We start from the raw sequence: 15646 nt of genomic DNA, 5'->3' as shown, positions 1-15646 counted from the left end.
GTGGTCAGAGCAGCCTCCTGGGGCAGTGAAGGGGATGGGGATGCCTGGGAAGGGCGTTCTAGGCAGAAGGAACAGCCAGTGCAAAGGCCCTGGGGCTGGCATGTGTCTGGCATATTGGAGGAGACAGGTGTGAAGTCGATGGTGGTAGGAGAGGTTGAGGGGGTAACGGACAACCAGCTCGAGTAGGATCCGCAGGCCATTGTGAAGACCTTAGCTTCTCCTCTGAGGGACATGCGGAGCCAGGGCAGGATTTTGAGCAGAGAAATGACACAATTGGATTTACATGTTAAAAGCATCATCTGGCTTCCGCGTTGAAAACAGTGCTAGAGCACCAGGAATGTTAGAAACTGGGAGACCAGTTAAAAGGCTATGACCACAACCCGGGGGTGGGGGGCAGCGGGGCGGGGGGAGATGATGATGGCTAGGACATGGGTGGGGACAGTGTGGGGGTGTAGGGGGAAGAGCTAAGATTCTGCATTTATCTTCGAGCAGAGCCACCAGGATTTCCTTACAGATTAAATGTGAGATGTGACAGAAAGAGAGGTGTCAAGGATGACTCCAAGGTTTTTGGCAAGAATGTGCTGGAAGGATGGAGATGCTCTCTCCTGAGATGGAGAGGCTGTGGTGGGTACAGGTGTCACGCTGCATTTGAGAGGGCTGTTAGAACCCTACCTGGGGAGGCCAGGGAGTTGGGTGCTGGGGCTCCAAGTTCAGGGGAAGGGCTGGGCTGGAGACATGCCTTGGGAGTGTGCCGCTGACTGGTATTTGAGTGGCGATGGTATTTAAGTCCTAAAACTGGAGGAATCACTAAGGGAGTGAGTGTAGATGGAGAAGAGGAACCAGGACTGCTCTCTGGGGTGCCCCGATAGCTGGAGGCCTGGGAGAACGGGGTGGCAAAGGACACCAAGAAGGAGCAGCCAGTGAGGTAGGAAGGAAATCAAGAGAACGTGTGGGGTCCTGGGAAGGGTAACAAAAAGGAGGGCGTGGTGGGCTGTATCGGATGCTGCCCGTGAGTCAAGGACCATGAGGACCGAGGATTGTTCCTGTCCTCTCTGCCTAGAGTGCTCTTCCTCGCACCACGTATTTCCCCTGCGGATTCTTACCCATCCTTCCGACGTCTGCACAGTTGTCACTTCCTCCTGGCAGTTGTTGTTAAAAGCCTGTCAAATGCCCATGCATTCCCCTCGAGGCCCTTATCACCTCACATAGGAAAATGTGTGCTTGTGTGGTTATCTGGTGAATGTAAGTCCCCCAGCCCACCCAGGGGAACTGTGGCTGTTTTTGCTCACCCTGCACAAGCCTGGGATAGGCATGAATATTTGTAGGATGGGCGCACGTGGATAGTCAACTCTGGTCCCAGCTGGGCTGTGACCTCTGCCCTCCCTGAGCTATGCCTCTTGGGGCCATGGTTTTATTCCTCTCCCTCCAAACACACTCGTGTATATGCGCGCGCGCACACACACACACACACACACACACACATCCCTATTGGGAGTCCATGCAAACACACCAGTGTGTGCTGGAGGGAAATTTCCTAGTAAATTCCTAGGGGACCCATTCCTAGCTCCTCCATGGAGCTTAGAGCCTTAGTGTTCTCATCGACCCAATGGAGGCAATCAAGACTGTTCTGCTGACAACCTGGCTGGAGAGTGTGTGTGTGTGTGTGTGTGTGTGTGTATGTGAGAGTGTGTGTGTGTGTGTGTGTGTGTGTGGTGTTCATATGAGATTCAAAATGTGAAGATGTGTTGTAAACTGAAGAAGGCTGTGCCCACTGTCATCACATACCATAAGACTAACACCCTCCTCCTAGGGCTACCTGGGATGGGTGTGAAGGAGAGTTATAAGTGGAAGTAGAGCAGAGTTGTTTTGGAGGCAGAGAGACCTGGTTTCACCTGCCTGCCACTTCCCAGCTATGTGGGGTTTGGGGCACCTGTCCCAACCACCCTGAAGCTCCACTTTTCTTATCTGAAAAATGAAGATGATGATGTCTCCCCCAGGGAGGTTTTTAAAGATAAATGGGATAATGTTTGTAAAGTGCTTGTGCTCTGATGAGCATGCTGCTATTACCGTACAGCAGAAGACAGTGAGGCTCAACAAAGTTAAATAACCCTGCGGCCGAAGTGGCCGTGAGGATTAACAGGGGTAAAACGTGGCATCATTTAGCTGCACGCAGTGAGTGCTTAACAAAACGGCTCTGAAACATGCCAGGGGAGATGTCCCGAGAAGGAGCGTGCAGGAAGTCCAAGGGAAGCCTGGCATGCGGGAGGGTTGTCTCGGGGTTGCCCCTGGGAGGAAGAGGAGCATGTGTGTGACCCCAGAGGCAGACCTGAGATTGCATGGAGAGAGGGGTAGACCTAAACAAGAAAGAAACGCATGTCTCTCAGAGTTGTCCAAAGACAGGATGAGTGGCCTCATGAGCTTTCCATCACTGGTGGTGACCAACAGAGATGTCTGTCTCAAGGTCACTGCAGAGGGGATCATTGAACTGGCTCCCCGGGAGGCCTATGCAGGCATACCTCGGAGATATTGAGCGTTCTGTTCCAGACCACCGCAATAAAGCAAATATCTCAATAAAGCAAGTCACACAAATGTTTGGGTTTCTCAGTGGGTATAAAAGTTATGTTTACAACTCTATTGTACTTTGTTAATTGTGCAATAGCATTCTGACTAAAAATCAACGTACATGTCCTAATTCCACAATGATATTTGGCTAAAAAATGCTGACAGTCATCTGAGCCTTCAATAAGTCGTATCTTTTTGTGGGTAGAGGGTCTTGCCTTGATGTTGCTGGCTGCTGACTGATCAGGGTGGTGGTTGCTGAAGGTTGGGGCGGCTGTGGCCATTTCTTAAAATAAGACAATGAAGTTTGCCACTTCACTTGACTCTTCCTCTCACAAAAGATTTCTCTGCAACGTGCAATGCTGTTAGATAACGTTTTCTGCACAAAACTTCTTTCAGAATTGGAGTCAATCCTCTCAAACCCTGATGCTGTTTTGTCAACTAAGTTTATGTCATTTTCTAAATCTTTTGTTGTCATTTCAACAATGTTCGTGGCATCTTCACCAGAAGTAGATTCCACCTCAAGAAACCACTTTCTTTGCTCATCGTTAAGAAGCAACTCCTCATCCCCTCAAGTTTGATCACGAGATTGCAGCAATTCAGTCACATCTTCAGGCTCCACTTCTAATTCTAGTTCTGTTGCTATTTCCACCACATCTGCAGTGACTTCCTCCACTGAAGTCTTGAATCCCTTAAAGTCATCCCTGAGGGTTGGAATCAACTTCTTCCAAACTCCTGGTAACGTTGATATTTTGACCTCTTCCCATGAATCATGAATGTCTTTTGTGGCATCTAGAATGGTGAATTCTTTCCAGAAGGTTTTCAATTTGCTTTTCCTAGATCCATCAGATGAATCACTATCCATGGCAACTATAGTCTTATAAAGTATATTTCTTAAATAAACGACCTGAAAGTCAACATTACTGCTTGACCGATAGGCTGCAGAATGGATGCTGTGTGATCAGACACAAAAGCAACATTAATCTCCTTGTTCATCTCCATCAGAGCTCTTGGGTGACCAGGCGCATTATCAATGAGTAGTAATATTTTGAAAGGAATCTTTTCTTCTGAGTAGTAGATCTCAACATGTGACTTAAAATATTCAGTAAACTATCTTGCCTCTGTAAACAGATGTGCTGTCATCCAGGCTTTGTTTTTCTATTTCTAGAGCACAGGCAGCATAGAGTTAGCCTAATTCTTAAGGCCCCTAGGATTTTCAGAATGGTAAATGAACATTGGCTTCAACTTCCAGTCACCAGCTGCATTAGCCCCTCCACAAGACAGTCAGCCTGTCCTTTGAAGGCTTGAAGCCAGGTATTGACTTCTCTCTAGCTATGAAAGTCCTAGATGGCGTCTTCTTCCAATAGAATGCTGTTTGGCCTACAGTGAAAATATGTTGTTTAGTGTACCCACTTTCATCAGTGATCTTAGTTAGCTAGATCTTCTGGATAACTTGCTGCAGCCCCTCCATCAGCACTTGCTGCTTCCCCTTGAACTTTTAGGGTATGGAGACAGCTTACTTACTTATGTTGTGAACCAACCTCTGCTAGCTTTCAGCTTTTCTTCTGCAGCTTCCTCACCTCTCTCAGCCTTCACAGAATTAAAGAGAATTAGGGTCTTGCTCTGGATTAGGCTTTGGCTTGAAGGAATGTTGTGACTGGTTTGGTCTTCTATCCAGACCACTCAGACTTTCTCCATATCAGCCATAAAGCTGTTTTGCTGTCTTATCATTCATGGATCCACTAGAGTCGCTCTTTTAATTTCCTTCAAGAACTTTTCCTTTGCATTCACAATTTAGCTAACTATTTAGCACAAGAGTCTTAGCTTTGGGCCTATCTCGGCTTTCAACATGCTAAATGACTAAGCTTAATCATTTCTACCTTTGGATTTAAAGTGAGAGATGTGCAACTCTTTCTTTCACTTTCACACTTAATGACAATTTTTGTGTTATTGATTAGCCTCATTTCAATATTGTTGTGTCTCCGGGAATAGGGAGGCCAGAGGAGGGAGAGAGAGGAAGGAACGGCTGGTAGGTGGGTCAGTGAGAACACAATGCATTTGTCAATTAAGTTTGCCATCTTACATGAACATGGTTTGTAGTGCCCCTAAACAATTACAATAGTAACATCAAAGATCACTGATTGCAGATCACCATAATGGATATAATAGTAATAATGATAAAGTTTGAAATATTGCTAGAATAACCAAACCATGACACAGAGACATGAAGTGAGCACCTGCTATTGGGAAAATGGTGCTTATAGACTTGCTCAACACAGAGTTGCCACAAATTTGTAAAAAACTTGAATTTGTAAAAAATGCGATATCTGCAAAGTGCAACAAAGTACAATAAATGCCTGCATACCCTATATAGGGTGCCTTTCTACTCACTTCCTGACCTGGGAGTCTCATTCATGTATTTCTTTTTCTTTCTTTTTTCTTTTTTTTTGCCCCATTGAGACAGGGTCTTCCTTTGTTGCCCAGGCTGGAGTCCAGTGACATCATCATAGCTCACTGCAGCCTCAAACTGAAGGGCTCAAGTGATCCTCCCACCTCAGCCTCCAGAGTAGCTGGGATTACAGGCATGTGCCACCATCCCTGCCTAATTTTGGTTTTATTATTTTTTATAAACTCAGAGTTTCACTATGTTGCCCAAGCTGGTCTTGAACTCCTGGGCTCAGGCAATCCTCCATCCTCAGCCTCCTGAAGGGCTGGGATTACAGATGTGAGCCACTGCACTCAACTTTATTCATGTATTTCTTATTCCAATCTATGGCTTTCTCAAAAAAAAAAAGTTTGAGACACAAAGGGCAAACCTACAATAGAATCTTTGAAAATAAAGAAGGAAAAATAAGAGTAGTATAATGAAGAAAAGAAATAGCTATACACCAAACCCAGCTAAAGGCTTAGCTCAGAATTGAGCACTAAATTTAGCTGAGCTCCCTGGCAGTCAGAGCAAAAGAGGAAATGTGAAGGGTTGTAGAGTCATCATTTACTAATAGAAAAGTAGACAGGTATAGTAGGAGACACCTGCTTGTTCTAAGTCCTGAAATATAAGAGGAATTTCCCGATTGGGATACTGGTATTTCTCCAAGTCTAAGATGCTAATGGGAGAGGTGAGAGGAGACCTCTGCCATTTCCCATGCTTACTGTCTGCGACTCTCAGGCCACAGGGACAGGCGGGATGTTGGCTCTGATCTGGCCCTCTGCGGCCCCACACTCGGCCTTCTTGGCCTGTGGGACTGCAGAAAGCAGTCTGGGACAGCACAGCCCCACCCCTCTACGGCCCCTGGGCCCTGTGTATCCGGCTGGCGGCTGACTGAGGTGCTCACAGGGCCCAGGCGTGCTGACTCGCGCTGCGTGGCCTGGCTGCTCAGAGGGGCTTGTGGGGGGCAGTGGGGCGTGGAGCTGCAGAGCCTGGGCATGCTGATCCGTTGCTGGGGACCCTGAGGCCTCAGCAAGATGCTTTGCCTCTCTAAACTCCAGACTCCTCATCTGAAAGGGAGTGACAATAATACAACTTACCATGCCCAGCTGGCCTGAGGTGTCAATGACAACGTACGGGACGCTCCAGAAGCAAGGCCTGCTCAAGACTCACAAAGCTATTGTCATCCTTCACTTTGTGGCCAGAGTTAGGCCGGGAAGTTGGCAGCTCTGGCTCGAGCCCCACAGGCTGTGGGACCTTGGTGTCCTTGCCCTCCTGAGCCTCAGTCCCTCTCGGCCCCAGGATAGGGGCTCTGGTGTGAAACCCCATGAGTGAGCGGGGAACGTTGAATCACCCTCCCTGGAGGACCATGTCCCTCACCGACTAGAGGCCGAGGGACAGGGTCTGGGACACAGCCCGGCCTTGTCCACAGGAAACAGGTTTTGTGGGCATGCCGTTGGCTCTCACGAAGCTGTCATTTGCTCCTGGTCTCTCAGCAGGCAAGTGGTGGCAGGAGCAGGGACAACCAGAGGGAAAACCTAACATCGCACACATCTCTGGCTTTAGCTGGTGCTGTGCTCCTCACTGCCCTCCCCCCTGGGAATCTGGGAAAAACAGAAAACAAAATGCTGTGTTTGGATTTTTGTGGAGGGAAGCAAGCCTTGGGCCAAATCCTAGAATACAAAAGAGCTGGCATCTTGGGGCTTCTCCCTGCCCCTGAATTCCGCCCTGGATCCAGAGAAGCCATAGGCACCTGGCCTGTCCCCCTCAATGTTGTCTTACTTCCTGGAGTGTGTTCTAATGTGTCCCCATTTTAAGAATGGTGGACCGAATCTCCAAGAGGTGACTAGCCTGCAGTCGTACAACAGGTGGCAGAGCTGGGACTTGCACTCAGGTCTCTGCCGCCAAGCCGAGGGCTCTCTTCCTTCCACCACGCTGCTTCCCAGCACCCCACGTGTTCATTATACACCAGAACTGACTGGCACCGGGGGCTCGTCTGGCCTCATGAACCCCAAATGCCAGGACGGAGCCACATGGAGCACAATTGGAAGAACTTCTGTTCCCACCCTTCACTACGGAACCCATCTTGGTCTTCAGGGACTTGGCGTTTGTGTCTCCACTCAGTCACTGTCCCCGCACCCTCCGCTGCCTCCCTGCCCATCACACTCTGCTGACTGGGCCTCCTCGTTCCCCACCAGACTCCTGGGGGCTCTGGGTGTGGCCCCCACCAAGTCTCCAGTGACTCCTCCTGGGACCCCATTCCACTGGGTCTCTCTGCGCTGGCCCCAGGGAACACGCTTCCCAGCACCAGGGCCGACCCCGAGGCAGACTGGGCTCGTGTGCTACTGGGCTGGGCTGGTCAGGGCCTGGCTCAGCCTCACTTGCACCACACAGGCTGCCCTTGGGGACGGGGTGGCTCTCTGAATGACAGTGGTGGTTTCCTTGCCTCAGACTCCCAGGGGCCTCCTAGCTCAGCAGTTTCCGTTCCACGGCTGTAAAATTCTAGGCATTTCTGCACTGGAGACGCTCAGACCCTAAGCGCTCAGTTGTGCAGGGAGAGGACCAGGCCCAGCCAGTCAGAGGCGGGACGCTTGGCGTGCAGACTGAGTGACGTGTTCGAATACCTCCTTCTTACGCTCTGAGTGTGATTTCATTTCATCACCGCCACCACCAAGGAGGCAGGCAGCGAAGGCTCAGAAAGGGGCAGTGACGCGCCCATGGTTGCCCGGTTGAGCCAGGCCTGGAACTCAGGTGGGTGTGACTTCAAGCTCCTGCCTTCTGTGCTCCAGCTGCTGCCTCTGACTTGGCAGCTTCGCCCTGGGAGGCGGGCCCTGCCGAAGCAAAGGCTCCACGATGAGAACCCCACACCAGGACACGGTGCTGGTGTTTCGGGAGAATGCGGTTCCCCTCTCTGGTCATCCTGAGAACTCTGCCACAGTGGACAGGCCCTTCCCTCCCTGTGCCGCCCTTTCTCTATTCCGACCCAAGAAGCAGCTTTTGTACCCAGATCCCCTGGGGGCCTCCTGTCGTGGTGTTCTGGGTTTCGAATGACCATGTTTCCGCAAGTCCAAGGTACCACTGACTTACGACATCTGGGGATACAGGCAGAAATACTATTTTGAGAATGTGTGCATTGATTTTATGATATGTTTTAATTTTCAAAATGTGAAAAAATGTGCGTCTTGGAATGAAAGCACCGCGGGGACCTCTGCCACAGGACTTGTCAGACCAGCTGTTGGGGTGGCCCCTTCTGGGTACGATGTCGGCCACAAGAGAGAGTTCAGTAAGGCGCAGTGTCTGGGTGTCTGAGCGCCCTGTGGCCCGGCCGCTGCCTTTTCTGGCCCTGCCTCTCCCACTCTCAGACTGGAGCCGGGACCTAGGGTGTCAGCCTGGAGGGCCGAGGGGACTCCGAGCTGCTGCAGCCCTGCCTCCCTGCGGCCGCCCCCTGGACCCACTCAGACTCCCACCCTGTCTATCCCCTTTCTCCCAGTCGGGGACAGTCCCAGGGAAAAGGGCACACTCCTGGGCTGGTGTGTGAGTGACCATCTCTGGCATGGAAAAGGCTCGGAGCCCTGGGCTGGCCCTCGACTCAGAGGACACATGGTCAGAGTTGTCTAGCCACACCCCGACTGCTAGAAGATGCCCCCGACAACACCCCGAGCATGTCCCCCTACATGTGCACACACGCACCACACGCCATACACAGTCCCGCACACACACTCCATACATGTCTCCATACACACACGCCCTGTATATGTCCCCCACACACGCCAGGCGCAGGCTTCTCCCCGCCTTGTGAATCTCCCACACCACTCACAGCGACCGCTGACACGGGTCGCATACACAGGTGACACACCTACTCCACACTTACACGCTGCCTGCCCCCCAGCACTCTCCCCGCGCAGGCTTCCCCAAACAGGCTCCCACGTGGCCCTGCTCTTGGCACACACGCACACACGCGCCACTCACACCCACCACGGAGCACCTTGGGGAGCTCCTCCCGCCCCCTGCTCCCGAGCTGGGCGCTGCAGCCGGCGCCCAGACGCTGCTCAGGGGACAGCGCCCGGGCTCGATGGTGGAGGCATTTATTGCTAGAACAAAGAAGGGACTGGACCCCAGAGACCCCCCTTTCCCCTTCGACCTCCCCCGCAGCCCTCAGCCAGCGCCGTGCACCGTGGGTGTGCCCAGACCGAGGAAGTCCAGACAAGTCTAATTCAGTTTCCAAACCCAACTCAACTGACAATTTATTTAGGACAATTGGCCATCCCGCCTGCTCTGCATCACTGACTCCGCATGGATTAGCTCAAATGCCGCACACCCCCGCTGGGCAGATTTAATTAGGCGGAAAAACTGACCTGAAGCCTCTGGGGGCCTGGGGCTTGGACATCGGCCAGGGCTCCCCTGATTAGCCGTGGTGTGCCCCCACTGCCTGCAGCCTTGCCCCGCCTCAGAATCCTCAGAAGGGACCGAGTCCGACCCTCACTGTACTGATGATGACAGTGAGGCCCAGAGAGGGGAAGGAACTTGCCAAGGTCGCACAGCGAGTAAGCGGCCAGCCCAGTGTTGGTCCCTGCACCCCATTACAACTATCGCCTTGTTCCTGAAACGTCAGACTGCAAGAATACAGCTCCCCACGGCGAACCCCTGAACGTCTCCGAAAGGCAAGCACAATTTTCTAAAATGACTGTGGCATAAATAATTCATAAATGAAAGTCATAGCACATATTGGTCATTTTAATAGATAGTAAATTGCCTTTCTGATTTATGGTTTCAGGGGTGGGGTTTTGATAAAAATAACTTGGTGATTTATAAAACATCTTCTTAAGTCAACAGATCGTTAGTAGGTTTGTCTGACTTTACAGCCAACAGCCTCACCACCCTGGTTACCATAGAAATGGGATGCCTTGCTCTGTTGCCATGGCTACCACTTTCTAGAACACAATTGGTGGGTCTCTCACGGTTTGTGATTTGGTTCTGGAAAAAAAAAAAAAAGCCAGAAACTACCAGCTTGGATTCATGCCGCATTGTCAGGCAATCTCGCCTGTGCTGTCTTGAAACTCTACAGGGTGGCCACTGTGGGGGCCAGGCTGGGTGACAGTTGCCCCAGGGCTGCCTAGCAGACTCCCTTTGTGCCCCCAACCAGACAGCAGCCCAGGAGGGACTGGCCTCATGGCTGGCCTGGATCCTGGGTGTGGTGGGGATTGGGGTGGGGTGGAGAAAGGCGACAAGGTCTGGCAGGTGACACGAAATCAGGAAGCCCATGGATGATGGGCAGGGCCTGGGGATGGGAAGCCCTAGAGCTGGCACCAGCTACACAGGTGGGCTGAGGGTATCAGGGAAGGCTGAGGTGGGCTGGAGCTGCCTGTCCTGTGAGAGAGGGACAGACACTGTCAGTTGCCATCCAGGGGGTGGGCAGGGAGCTGCCTGGGCAAAGCAGAGGCCGACGGGCAGCAGTGCCTGGGGTCTGAGGTTGCCGCTGTGACATCAGCCGAGTGTGCACGCACGGGTTGTGTGTGTGTGTGTGTGTGTGCACATGTGCCTTGCAGTACAGCACTTGAGTGTTTCTGGTTTGTGTGTCTCAGTGAGCTCTACATGGGCTCCTGTGTTCTCTGTGTGTGGTCAGAGCACTGTGCTGTCGTTTGTGTGCCCATGCACAGCGTCGTGCTTAGGTAATGGGGGGGGGTGTGCTCTGGGTTGTCTTGTGTGTGTCTGTGGTTTCTGGGTGACTGTTCCATGTCTCCGGGTGACTGGGGACTGGGAGGCAGATGGCCTGCACCTCGTGGGGGGTGCAGCCCCTTCCTTTGCCTGTGACCCCTATAGCCTGGGGGTGACAGCCTAGGGTTGCTGCAGAGGCTGCTCTGAGGCTGGCTGCCCTGAGGTTCCCTCCCTGCCAGGGGTCCCCTGACCCCCATTTCCTCACCTCTCCCTCTGGCTGAGCTCCCTAAATAAGTTGAGCTCTTCTCTCCCAGTCAGCAAGGAGGCAGGCCAGGTGGGGGTGCAAGCTAGACCACCCAAGGCTGCTGTTGGCATGGATTCCCTGCACAAGGTGGGGCAGCGTCCCCACCCAAGGGACTGCTCTTGCCCTGGGTATTACCAGGTCCTGAGCAACGAGGATTCAGACGTGGCTGTGCTCCAGCCTCGATCCGGGTCCCCCTGCTCTTCCACCACTGGGGACACCGTGTATAGCCTTCCCTTAAGGAGTCTGGGCTGTACATGCCAAGCTCCTAAATGGAACCACCCAGACATAATCAGGGCCAGCTATCCAGTGGGTGGGGCTGTGGTTTTAGCCCCAAGAGCTCTGGCAACTCTCTGGTGGTGGAAAAAACTTGGTTTTTGGAGCTCAACGAACTTGGGTCTAAGTCTCAGCTTCTTCACTAGCTTTAACCTTGGCTTAGTCCCTGAACATATCTGTATATGGGGCTCTTTCTTGATGCAATGGGGCTTGTCTCATCAGGTTGGTGTGAGGATTAGAGGCACATAGTAGGTCCTCAAGCTTTGGTAGTCTTTTCCTCTCCCCTTGCTGTGCTCAGCTAGCCCCGACAGATGGGCAGGAGGAGCTGGGGCTTGGCTGCTTTTGCTGTGGCTGTGCCCTGTGGCTGACCTCTTACTGGTCTCTAGGCTTAGGAAAAGGCTGGGGTCTGAGCAAGCCCAGGTGACCTTCCTCCATACCCGCCTAAGGGTCCACTTGGACCCGGATGTTGCTGGGAAGGCAGGCGCCCAGGGAGCCTGGGCAGGGCAGGAGGCCCAGCCTCCACCTCTCCTGGCTATCCCTGGGGGAGAAGTCCTCATGTCTGGGCCTGGGCCTGGCTTCTGCTGTCACCCTCCAGCCCTCACTCCTTGGGCATTGGGCCCGGAGAGGAAAGAATCTAAACAGTTTGTTCATTGATCAGGATTTTTCTACCCCAATCTGTTAAGGCCTGACCTCTTTCTGGGCATCAGTTTCCCCATCAGGATCTATACTGTGAAAGGGACATTTGAGATGAGCCCTCTGAGGGCCTGTAGGGGCACCTGGGAATTAAAAGCTCCTGGGATATCAGTGCTCTGTCTGGGCTGTTCCCACGAGCCTCCCAGAACACTGGAGAACCAGAGTTGGAGATAGATTCGCTGCCTCCCCAGGGGCAATTTAGACTCCTTGGGAAATCCCTTCATTTGCTCCCCACTAAGGGCCACAGCTGGGAAGGGAAGCCTCACCCCAGGGAAGGGCTACTTAGTAGGCCCTGAAGGATGAGTGAGATTTTTGCAGACAGAGATCGGCAGGAACATTCTGGTGAGTGACACAGCAGGTGCAGACACAGAGCTGGGGGAGACGCTCTGTGGTCAGAAAGGGCCGAGAGGTGCATGTGGCAGGGATGTTGGGTGCATGTAGGGAGAGGACCCTGGGAAGTTGATTGAGTCAGGGCATGGAGAGCCTCATGTGCCAGGCTGAGGAATCTGGGACTTTCTCTGTGGGGTGCATGGGCAGAGCTGGGATTCCAGTGGGCAGCTCCCTCTGGAAGCTGCCTAGAGGGTGGGCTGGTGGCCTAGGCTAAAGCTAAAATCTGCTTTGATGGCAGGGACCCTGTTGAGAGAGAGTCACATATGAGCAGGGGGCACAGCGAGGGTGGGCGTGGGAGGGTTGGGAGGAAGGGGGATGTCCTGGTGGATGGGTCAGGGAAGAGGGGGGATGCTTCCTGCCTCCCAGCACTGGCCAGGACTGGAGCCCAGGCTAGCAGTGGGCCCTGCCTCTTGGCACCCTTCGGACACCCACAGGTTCCTCCTCTCACATGAAGGCCAGGGTAGGGGTGTGGCCCAGGGGCCTGACCTGTTCTGAGGTCATCTGGGCTGTGAATGCCAAGCGCCAAGATGGGGCCCTCCAGGGAGAATCTGGGGCCAGACCAGGATGTGTTTTTTAGCTCCAAGAGCTTTGGTGACGTGACTGCTGATTGAAGGAGCTCTGATGTTAGATGAACTTGCATCCGAGGTGGTGGCTCCCTCCAGCTGCTTCTATTTTGCTTTCGTGGTCTGCCTCTAAGGGCCACAGCTGTGACCCAGGTCTGACCTTTCTGGACCCTGAAAGAAAACCTTTCTGGATTTTGAAGACCTGGCTCTAAGCCTCTACCCTGTCTCTCTCAAGAGTGCACAAATCACTCTCACCTTTTCCCAGCCCCACCTACTTCACAGGGCTGAGGGGCCCATCTTTTCAGTCCACTGCATTGCTTTGGTCTTGGGGGGGTGCCCCTCACCCTGAGCTGGCCAGGGAGCCCCTGAGGCTGGACCGAGGCCCTGTTCAACTCTGTGCCCGGCACAACCTGGTGAGGAAGGGGTGCACAGATGAATGGGAGGGAGGGGAGGCAGGGAAGAGAGACAGAAGGCAGGAAAAAAGAAAAGAAGAAAGAGGAGGGGAGGGAAGAAGAATGAATGCATGATGGAAGGAGGGAAGAAACATGACTGGATGGGTAAGGAAGTGGGAGAGGACAGAAGGAAGGAAGGGCGAGTGGATGGATGGGTATATGAATGGAAATAAGAAAGGATGAATGGATAGGAGGGAGAGAGAAAAGAAGGAAGGATGACAGATGGGTAAAGAAGGGAGAATTAGGTGGCTGGGAGGAAGGCTACACATGGATCACACCTGATAGTAGTAGCCTAAGGGAAAGTTTTTTGAAAATTGCACAATGCTCTAAAAAACTAACAGAACTATTGATGTCCTATATTTCGTAGCTTGGACAGATCTCTCCCCGTTTCTGGGCCTCAGGCTCCTCATCTGCAGCATGTAGTATCTTGGAGCAGCTCACCTCTAAAGGCCACTCTTACTCTGTCACTCTGAAATGCTGACTTAGTCCCTCTCCTTCTCTCTCCCAGAATGCAGTTTAGAAGGTCCACGTAGTTCTTGGTGCCCACATTCCTGCTGGTTCAGAGCCAGGCCCTGTGGCCATGGTCAACCCAGACAAGGTTGTTGTTCTGGGACTTCCAGGGGACACCCCTGCACAGTGGGGGAGGGGCACCAAGAAAACTAAGGTGATTTCTGGGGGCAGCATGGCCTCCTGCTGCTGTACAAGGTGGGACCTAGGCACTCCTCAGTTATCTACGAGGGCAGCTCTGGAGAACGAAGGTGTCGTCCATTCCAGACCATAGCCCAGAGCTATCTTCAGGGAGATAGCGGTGCTCTGGCCATGGGCTGTCTTGGCCAGGCAGAGAGAAGGAGGCCCAGAGAGGAAGGGAGCAGTGGGAACATGCAGGCAAGAGTGGCCGTCTGGGCCCTGGAAGAGAACTGTCTGGCCAAGGTTCCATCTGCCGAGGGCGTGGCCAAGGGAGGGCACAGTTTGTTAGAGTCCCAGGGGACTTGGCTGGAGACCTTGTCCAGAATTCAGTCTGAGCATGAGTGTTTGAAACTCAGACAGCTGCTTGATTCTGTCTCCTCTGGTACCCATATCTGCTGGGGGCTAGAGAAACCTAGGGGGTCATGAGATGGGACCTCCAAACCAAACCAAAGGGTCTTGGGAACTTCTCTCCAGCAGGCTCAGGGCCAGAGCAGGTGGTCTAGACAGGCTGGGCTCTCCTGGCCATTTCCTTCTGGCTGGCAGGGTCTGAGAGAGCAGGTGCCCATTTTGGGAAAGCCCCAGCCCCCAGCAGCTTCCTCCTCTCTCCTCCTCACACCCTTGTCCTGGGCGGGCAAACTGCCAGGGAGAAGCAGACCCCAAGGCTTATAGCACCTTTGGAGACCCCTCCTGATGCCCGAACCCTTAAACAGTATCTCTGGGCTGGGCGCGGTGGCTCACGCCTGTAATCCTAGCTCTCTGGGAGGCCGAGGCGGGCGGATTGCTCGAGGTCAGGAGTTCAAAACCAGCCTGAGCAAGAGCGAGACCCCGTCTCTACTATAAATAGAAAGAAATTAATTGGCCAACTGATATATATATATAAAATTAGCCGGGCATGGTGGTGCATGCCTATAGTCCCAGCTACTCTGGAGGCTGAGGCAGGAGGATCACTTGAGCACAGGAGTTTGAGGTTGCTGTGAGCTAGGCTGATGCCACGGCACTCACTCTAGCCTGGGCAACAAAGCGAGACTATGTCTCAAAAAAAAAAAAACAAAAACAAAACTATCTCTGACAAATGATCATTTAGCTTCTATTTCAATATCTCCAAGGACGAGGAACTCACCATGAAGTTGGTGGTGCAAGTTCTAGAAAGATAGAGGGAAGGGTAAAAAAAAAAAGTCACCTATGGCCCTGGGGCAGATATGCATCTTCTGCAGTTCTAGATAGGACAGAATCTGAACGAGACCACAAGTGAGGTACAGACCCATGGAAACGGCGGCAAGTAGACTAGAATAGGAAGAAGGAAAGGTGGGAGGCCTGGCCTTTGAGGGACTTGATTCCACGCTAGCTGTGCCCTCTCATTTCTCTGCAGACCTCAGCTGCAGCGAGCTGGGTTGCTTTTATTAGTCAGGGTAGCTAAATGCTTTGACAAATCCCCTCCACATTGCAGTGGCTTAACACAATAGAAGCTTATTTCCCACTCGGGTCACAGTTCGATGAGGGTATTTAGTGGATGCCCTTCTTTTCAGGGACCCAGGCTCCTTCCCTCTAATGACTCTGCTGGCCCCAGGGCTTCTGAGTTTGGCTGGCATTGGGGGGAAGAAAGAGAGCATGGAAGAGTGAGTAGGGGGTGTCTAGGCCAGGCCTG

General features: G+C 52.7%; 1 protein-coding gene across 1 annotated transcript in view; it reads left to right on the top strand.

Moving 5' to 3' along the window:
* KCNC1 (potassium voltage-gated channel subfamily C member 1) overlaps positions 1 to 15646 on the top strand; it is a 45342-nt gene that overhangs the window by 19245 nt on the left and 10451 nt on the right. The window lies entirely within an intron of this gene.

This window comes from Microcebus murinus, chromosome 4 (assembly GCF_040939455.1).
Source record: "Microcebus murinus isolate Inina chromosome 4, M.murinus_Inina_mat1.0, whole genome shotgun sequence".
NCBI lineage: Eukaryota > Metazoa > Chordata > Mammalia > Primates > Cheirogaleidae > Microcebus > Microcebus murinus.
This window is presented reverse-complemented; position numbering and strand designations above follow the sequence as displayed.